Source organism: Pristiophorus japonicus, chromosome 5 (assembly GCF_044704955.1).
Source record: "Pristiophorus japonicus isolate sPriJap1 chromosome 5, sPriJap1.hap1, whole genome shotgun sequence".
NCBI classification, from domain to species: Eukaryota; Metazoa; Chordata; class Chondrichthyes; family Pristiophoridae; genus Pristiophorus; species Pristiophorus japonicus.
The window spans coordinates 298,797,769-298,805,623 of record NC_091981.1 but is presented as its reverse complement, the minus strand read 5'-3'; the positions used below and the strand labels follow the sequence as shown (position 1 = coordinate 298,805,623).

The window sequence follows — 7,855 nt, the reverse complement described above, 5'->3', positions numbered from 1 at the left end:
CAGAAATAGACAGTTTCTTAAACAAGAAGGCATTAAGGGGTTATGGGGAGCTGAGTCCACGATCGGATCAGCCATGATCTTATTAAATGGCGGAGCAGGCTTGAGGGGCCGTATGGGCTACTCCTGCTCCTATTTCTTATGTTCTTATAACCCCTCCCATAATCACTGACCTACATTGGACCCTGTTTAAGCAACACCTCCATTTCATGTCGCTGGCTTCACATGTGACGTCTATAGTCCTAATAGCACTTTGCATTGTGATTGCAATGATACCATGTCAGCCGTGAGAAGGATGTTGTACCATAATGTTACTGCTGAACAAATGCTTTGGAAGAAGTTGAAACCATCCAATACAATTTTTGATTTGACTGGAGAAGTTTGAAGTAAGCTTTGTTGTAGGAACCTTTACAAAGACTGTCTCATACCAATGTTGCTGTGGACTATTGAGCACAGCCTGCCTTGCTGCCTGGCATTCTGCTGAGACTGGGAGTAAAACACTAATTGTTGTACCATTAAAATCGCTTCTCGGCCTTTTGGCTAAGATCATGCGTAACTGACCTGACAGGGGAGTAACCATGACCCCAAAGTGGTTCTCCCTGGATCAGGAAGGTGGTTCTCCTATGCTTTTTGGAAATAGGAGGTGGGTGGGGTGGCTTGACCCATCCACCTCCATGACACGAACCTGGTATTGCAGTATTTCCAGGAACGGTGCAGTGGCTCTAGGCCTTTTGGCTAAGAGCATTGGCGCAGAGTGATCCTTGATGTGTGCAAGGTGACCTCTGGCATTTGTGATTTGACAAAGAATTGGAAAGATTGGCCATGAATTTAAAAAAAAAAATTAAAACCCTTTCCATCACAGGCAAGAACCTGGTCATCAGGAGTGAGGTGCTCTCGGGGTTGCTACACGTGGCACAGGTCTGGCCCATCCCTCGCTCCTGCGCCGCGGCAGTCACTCGGGCCGTCTTCCACTTTGCCTGGAGGTCCAAAATGGACCGTGTCCGCAGAGACACGATGTACAAATCTCTGGACGGCCACCTTTGTGTGCGGCTGCATCAAGCTGTGCACAGACCCCCAGTACGCAAACACCAAGTGTCACTACGTGCTGAGGTTCTACCTGTCCCCGGTGTTGCGAAGGATGGGTCTGGCCATGCTGCCGCGAAACGCCCCACCAGCTGGACCATGCCTGTCCACCTGTCCTTCGTGGAAAAGTTTTTCAAAAGAAACCCCTTTGACCACAAGGCCATCAAACAGTGGTCAGCACGTAAGGTCCTGGACGCCCGACGAAAGAAGGAAAGGGTGGACCCTGTCGGGTGGTTCCCCGAGCGAACTGTCGAACTTGTTTGGCAGAACGTCTCATCGCCAGAGCTTTCACACAAGCACCAAGACGTAGCTTGGTTGGCGGTGAGGAGGGCCTTACCCGTCAGAGTGTTCATGCACAGCCGACGCCTCATCAACACGGCACGGTGCCCCCGGGCCGGCTGCGGGGCGGACGAGACTGTCACCCATCTCCTTCAGGATTGCGCCTTCGCAAGGCAGGTCTGGAAAGAGATGCAGTGGTTGCTGTCGAGGTTCATCCCGAGCAGCTCTGTAACACAGGACTCTGTGCTCTACGGGCTGTTCCCAGAGACACACACCGAGACAGACATCACCTGCTGCTGGAGGGCCATCAACTCGGTCAAAGACGCTCTTTGGTCTTGCCGAAACTTGCTGGTTTTCCTGAACAAGGAGATGTCCACGTCTGCGTGTTGCAGACTGGCGCAATCCAAGATCCAGGATTACGTGCTGAGGGACGCACTTAAAATTGGTGCAGTCGCCGCAAAGGCACGGTGGGGAAGGGCCACAGTTTAAAGCCCTTCTGCCACGGTAAACCCAGGGGCAGGAATCAGTACAAAACTCCCCTCGGGCTGTATTTGTAATTTACTCTTTGTGTACATAGAGCACCATGATCTGTAAACACCTATGTAGTGCCATGTACAATGCAAGGTGTGTTACGAAATGCATGTTTGAAAAGAAAAATGTAAATGTACCGTCACCCATTCCGGGCACTGTATTGTAACACATGAAACGTAATTTGTGTGAATGTACCACAATGTATCCCGTTTATTGTACCGAATCGCACTTGAACTGAAAAACAAGAAATGTAACGAACGGAACTGCCGTCAGCACCCAGATGTATTGTATGGGATTGCTGACCGCAGCGAAATGTACTGAAATGCCATTGAATGTACTGTACAGATTTTTTAATGAATAAAGTATATTTTGAAATTTAAAAAAAACGGAACTGCCGTCAGCATCCAAATGTACTGAACTGCCTTCCAATGTATCGTGCAAATTTTTAGATGAATAAAGTATATATTTTGAAATTTAAAAAAAATTAAAAGGTTTAGAAGCAGAGAATATGTAAATCTCTTTTGAGTGACCTGGACACAGTGCTGAATCAGGGGCTTTCACCAGTAAAACCTCGCAAACTGAAGAGATCGCAAAGTTTCTGTTCAAAGAATGGACTCTGACGAGAATATTTCGTGGATTTTATGAGGTCACCCTCCGCAGATATGTGAAAAGGCTGATTTTGTTAAAACTCTAGAGACCCCATGGCAGTTAGCTGTGACAAAAGAGCTGTCGGCCAGGAAGGGGGGCCACTGTCAAAGCCACTCTAATATGCAAACGCACTTCTCACCTCCATCTCAGAAGGAAAGCAGAACAATGAACCCACCAGCCTGGCCAGCCAAAGAGGAGCCGGGTTTTTCCCAACACAAAGACTGAGAGAGATGCTCAGATTAAGGGCCATCAGCCCAATACACTAAGGATGGCCCACCACTAAGTGCCATGCTTAGAAACAAAGGGATTTTAAAGATTGGTGGGAAAGATAGGGGTGGCACGACTCTCGTAAAGGCAGGGTCTTTCCACTTTATTTTTAGCTTGCAGCTTGGAGTGAAGTTTGGAGCTTGCAGCTTGTATCTAGAGCTCTCTCTCTCTCCCTCTCGCTCTCGCTCCACCAAGATCGATGTACCAGAGGAAGAGGCCGCAGTACCACAGAAGAAGCCACCGAGACTGAAACCCAGGCAGTGACTTCCCACAGCTGAGCCGAGCAAGGAAACCGGCTGTGTGTGGTGGTGAGCATGGTCGCGAGTGTCCCAAGCTGGGTGAGACTAAGGGCTCAGGGTTTTCTCAGAAGTGAAGCTTTTCAGGGCTATTCTGGGGAGGAAGCTTTGACTGGGTAATCCACCAGGGAATTACTGCATGTTACTAGGTCTCATTTCTGTACTGTAAGTATGCTGTTTGTAACCTGGATTTTATTCACCACAGAGACACCGATTTCATTTAGTAGTCCATGTTTTAGCCAGTGTACGTTAGACCAAATAAATATAAGTATGATTTTTCACCGGAGTCTTCCTGTCCATGACTCATTTCATTTACATTCTGAATAATAATTCCCGGGTATAGAACTTTCCTAAGGCGAGTGCGATTTGAACCATCCATCTAGCAATTGGGCTAGTATCAAATCGCTTACATCTTTGGCGACCGTGGCAGGACATAGAAACATAGAAAATAGGTGCAGGAGTAGGCCATTCGGCCCTCCGAGCCTGCACCACAATTCGATAAGATCATGGCTGATAATTCCCTCGGTACCCCTTTCCTGCTTTCTCTCCATACCCCTTGATCCCCTTAGCCGTAAGGGCCATATCTAACTCCCTCTTGAATATATCCAATGTACTGGCATCAACAACTCTCTGCGGCAGGGTATTCCACAGGTTAACAACTCTGTGAGTAAAGAAGTTTCTCCTCATCCGTTCCTAAATGGCCTACCATTTATCCTAAGACTGTGTCCCCTGGTTCTGGACTTCCCCAACATCGGGAACAATCTACCCGCATCTAACCTGTCCCGTTCCGTCAGAATCTTGTATGTTTCTATGAGATCCCCTCTCATCCTTCTGAACTCCAGTGTATAAAGGCCCAGTTGATCCAGTTTCTCCTCATATGTATGTCCAGCCATCCCGGGAATCAGTCTGGTGAACCTTCGCTACACCCCCTCAATAGCAAGAACGTCCTTCCTCAGATTAGGAGACCAGAACTGAACATAATATTCCAGGTGAGGCCTCACCAAGGCCCTGTACAACTGCAGTAAGACCTCCCTGCTCCGATAATCAAATCCCCTAGCTATGAAGGCCAGCATACCATTTACCGCCTTCACTGCCTGCTGTACCTGTATGCCAACTTTCAATGACTGACAAACCATGACACCCAGGTCTCGTTGCACCTCCCCTTTTGCTAATCTGCCACCATTCAGATAATATTATGTCTTCGTGTTTTTGCCCCCAAAGTGGATAACCTCACATTTATCCACATTATACTGCATCTGCCATGCATTTGCCCACTCACCTAACCTGTCCAAGTCATCCTGCAGCCTTTTAGCGTCCTCCTCACAGCTCACACCGCCACCCAGTTTAGTGTCATCTGCAAACTTGGAGATATTACACTCAATTCCTTCATCTAAATCATTGATGTATATTGTAAAGAGCTGGGGTCCCAGCACTGAGCCCTGCGGCACCCCACTAGTCACTGCCTGTCATTCTGAAAAGGACCCTGTTATCCCGATTCTCTGCTTCCTGTCTGCCAACCAGTTCTCTATCCACGTCAGTACATCACCCCCAATACTATGCGTTTTGATTTTGCACACTAATCTCTTGTTAAATGAGTTTAAATCAGTCATGGACAGCACTTCTGGCGAAAGATCCCAAATGGAGGAATGGATTTCTTCATATGTATTGAAGAAGGTTAACATTAGTAAGAAGTGGGTGCTCGGCTTGTTGCTGCATGCTGAGCTTCCAGTGGATGCAGCGGCAGAATGGACGGAGGGCAAGGAGTATAGGCGCAGCATTGAAAAGGCGATATGACTCATCTGTCTACAAAGACAAGTCCAACTGCTAGATGAGCAGGTTGCTAAGTTAGGGATAGAGCTCAGGGAGTCCGAGGCACAGTCAGACGCAGAGGCGGTAGTAGGGAGCAGAGTGCACAAAGTTAAAGGAGAGGTTAGGCAAAAGAAAGAACGGAGGCAAGAGGAAGGTAATGTGGGTCAATCCCAAGAAACATAGAAACATAGAAAATAGGTGCAGGAGTAGGCCATTCAGCCCTTCTAGCCTGCACCGCCATTCAATGAGTTCATGGCTGAACATGAAACTTCAGTACCCCCTTCCTGCTTTCTCGCCATAACCCTTGATCCCCCGAGTAGTAAGGACTTCATCTAACTCCCTTTTGAATATATTTAGTGAATTGGCCTCAACTACTTTCTGTGGCAGAGAATTCCACAGGTTCACCACTCTCTGGGTGAAGAAGTTTCTCCTCATCTCGGTCCTAAATGGCTTACCCCTTATCCTCAGACTGTGACCCCTGGTTCTGGACTTCCCCAACATTGGGAACAAGAGTGTTATAACTGTTGGAATTTGGGACACGAGCAGGAATTGTCGGCTCCCGGAAGGAGGGAAGCCAGGTTACGAGGGTGCTGAGGCAAAACAGAGCCACAAAAAGCCAGCCGACGACCCAGTACAAGTTTAGTGGCCGTATTACAGCAGGTTATGGACACAGGTGAAGGAAAGCTGGAGTAAAAACCTCTGCTGTTTCAGTGTGAATGGTAAAGTTCAAAGCATGTGGATGGTTTGTAACGTGTCTTTAAGTGTGTGTGTGTCTGTATAGATTTTTTCAACTGGCACTGGTTAGTTTGAAATTGGTTTGGATTAATTTGGGAATTACTGGAGTTAATTAACCTGGGAATGCCAAACTTTCATTATGTCCATGGTGGAATTTTGATTGGTTTAAATTGTGTGAAAAACCTCTAGTTCTGGACATGAGGCAATCACATATATTTGGTATTTTAAAATAAAAAATTTCCGACCAATTCAAGAATGTGACCAGTGGAGAAAAGGGTGTGTGCTGCTATTATGCATGAAAGAGTGACCCAAGGCTCAGCAGTCCGGGGAGCGTTGAGAGAGGTGGGAGTCGAGAGAGGCGTGACTTGTGCAGCTCCAGCTGGGAGAGAAGGCAAAAAAGGCAAAAAAGAAGTAGAAAGAAATCAAAAGGTGACGTCACAGCCAACGTGGTAAGTGATTGGCTGCTGATTGGTGAGTAGTTTTTCTTTTTCTTTATTAGTCAGTAACTTTTAACATTGTTGTCGGCAATTTAAGTGTATCTAAGGGTTAAGTCATGGCAGGACAGCTCGGTCACGTGATATGCTCCTCCTGTACCATGTGGGAACACGGGGACAACACCAGTGTCCCTGACGACTACATGTGCGGGAAGTGTGTCCACCTCCGGCTACTGACGGTCCGCGTTGCGGAGTTGGAGCTGAAGGTGGGTTCACTCTGGAGCATCCACGATGCTGAGAATGACGTGAGTATCACGTGTAGCGAGTTGGTCTTACTGCAGGAGAAGGGTCCACAGCCAGCGAGGGAATGGAAGACCAGCAGGAAGAGTAGTGCAAGGAAGGTAGTGCAGGGGTCCCCTGTGGTCATCCCACTGCAAAACAGATACACTGCTTTGAGTGCTGTTGAGGGGGATGACTCATCAGGAGTGGGCAGCAGCAGCCAAGTTCATGGCACCGTGGCTGGCTCTGTTGCACAGGAGGGCAGGAAAAAGAGTGGGCGAGCGATAGTGATAGGGGATTCAATTGTAAGGGGAATAGATAGGCGTTTCTGCGGCCGCAACCGAGACTCCAGGATGGTATGTTGCCTCCCTGGTGCAAGGGTCAAGGATGTCTCGGAGCGGGTGGAGGACATTCTAAAAAGGGAGGGAGAACAGCCAGTTGTCGTGGTGCACGTTGGTACCAATGACATAGGTAAAAAAAGGGATGAGTTCCTACGAAATGAATTTAAGGAGCTAGGAGCTAAATTAAAAAGTAGGACCTCAAAAGTAGTAATCTCGGGATTGCTACCAGTGCCACGTGCTAGTCAGAGTAGGAATCGCAGGATAGCTCAGATGAATACGTGGCTTGAGCAATGGTGCAGCAGGGAGGGATTCAAATTCCTGGGGCATTGGAACCGGTTCTGGGGGACCAGTACAATCCGGACGGTCTGCACCTGGGCAGAATCGGAACCAATGTCCTCGGGGGAGTGTTTGCTAGTGCTGTTGGGGAGGAGTTAAACTAATATGGCAGGGGGATGGGAACCAATGCAGGGAGATAGAGGGAAACAAAAAGGAGGCAAAAACAAAAGACAGAAAGGAGATGAGGAAAAGTGGAGGGCAGAGAAACCCAAGGCAAAGAACAAAAAGGGCCATTGTACAGCAAAATTCTAAAAGGACAGAGGGTGTTAAAAAAACAAGCCTAAAGGCTTTGTGTCTTAATGCAAGGAGTATCCGCAATAAGGTGGATGAATTAACTGTGCAAATAGATGTTAACAAATATGATGTGATTGGGATTACGGAGACGTGGCTCCAGGATGAGCAGGGCTGGGAACTCAACATCCAGGGATATTCAACATTCAGGAAGGATAGAATAAAAGGAAAAGGAGGTGGGGTAGCATTGCTGGTTAAGGAGGAGATTAAGGCAATAGTTAGGAAGGACATTAGCTTGGATGATGTGGAATCTATATGGGTAGAGCTGCAGAACACCAAAGGGCAAAAAACGTTAGTGGGAGTTGTGTACAGACCTCCAAACAGTAGTAGTGATGTTGGGGAGGGCATCAAACAGGAAATTAGGGGTGCGTGCAATAAAGGTGCAGCAGTTATAATGGGTGACTTTAATATGCACATAGATTGGGCTAGCCAAACTGGAAGCAATACAGTGGAGGAGGATTTTCTGGAGTGCATAAGGGATGGTTTTTTAGACCAATATGTCGAGGAACCAACTAGGGGGGAGGCCATC

At 47.6% G+C, this 7,855-nt stretch overlaps 1 pseudogene; it reads left to right on the top strand.

Annotated features, from left to right (window-relative positions):
• Positions 1-517: 517 nt before the first annotated feature.
• LOC139264827 (U2 spliceosomal RNA) lies at positions 518-719 on the top strand (annotated as a pseudogene).
• Positions 720-7,855: the final 7,136 nt, after the last annotated feature.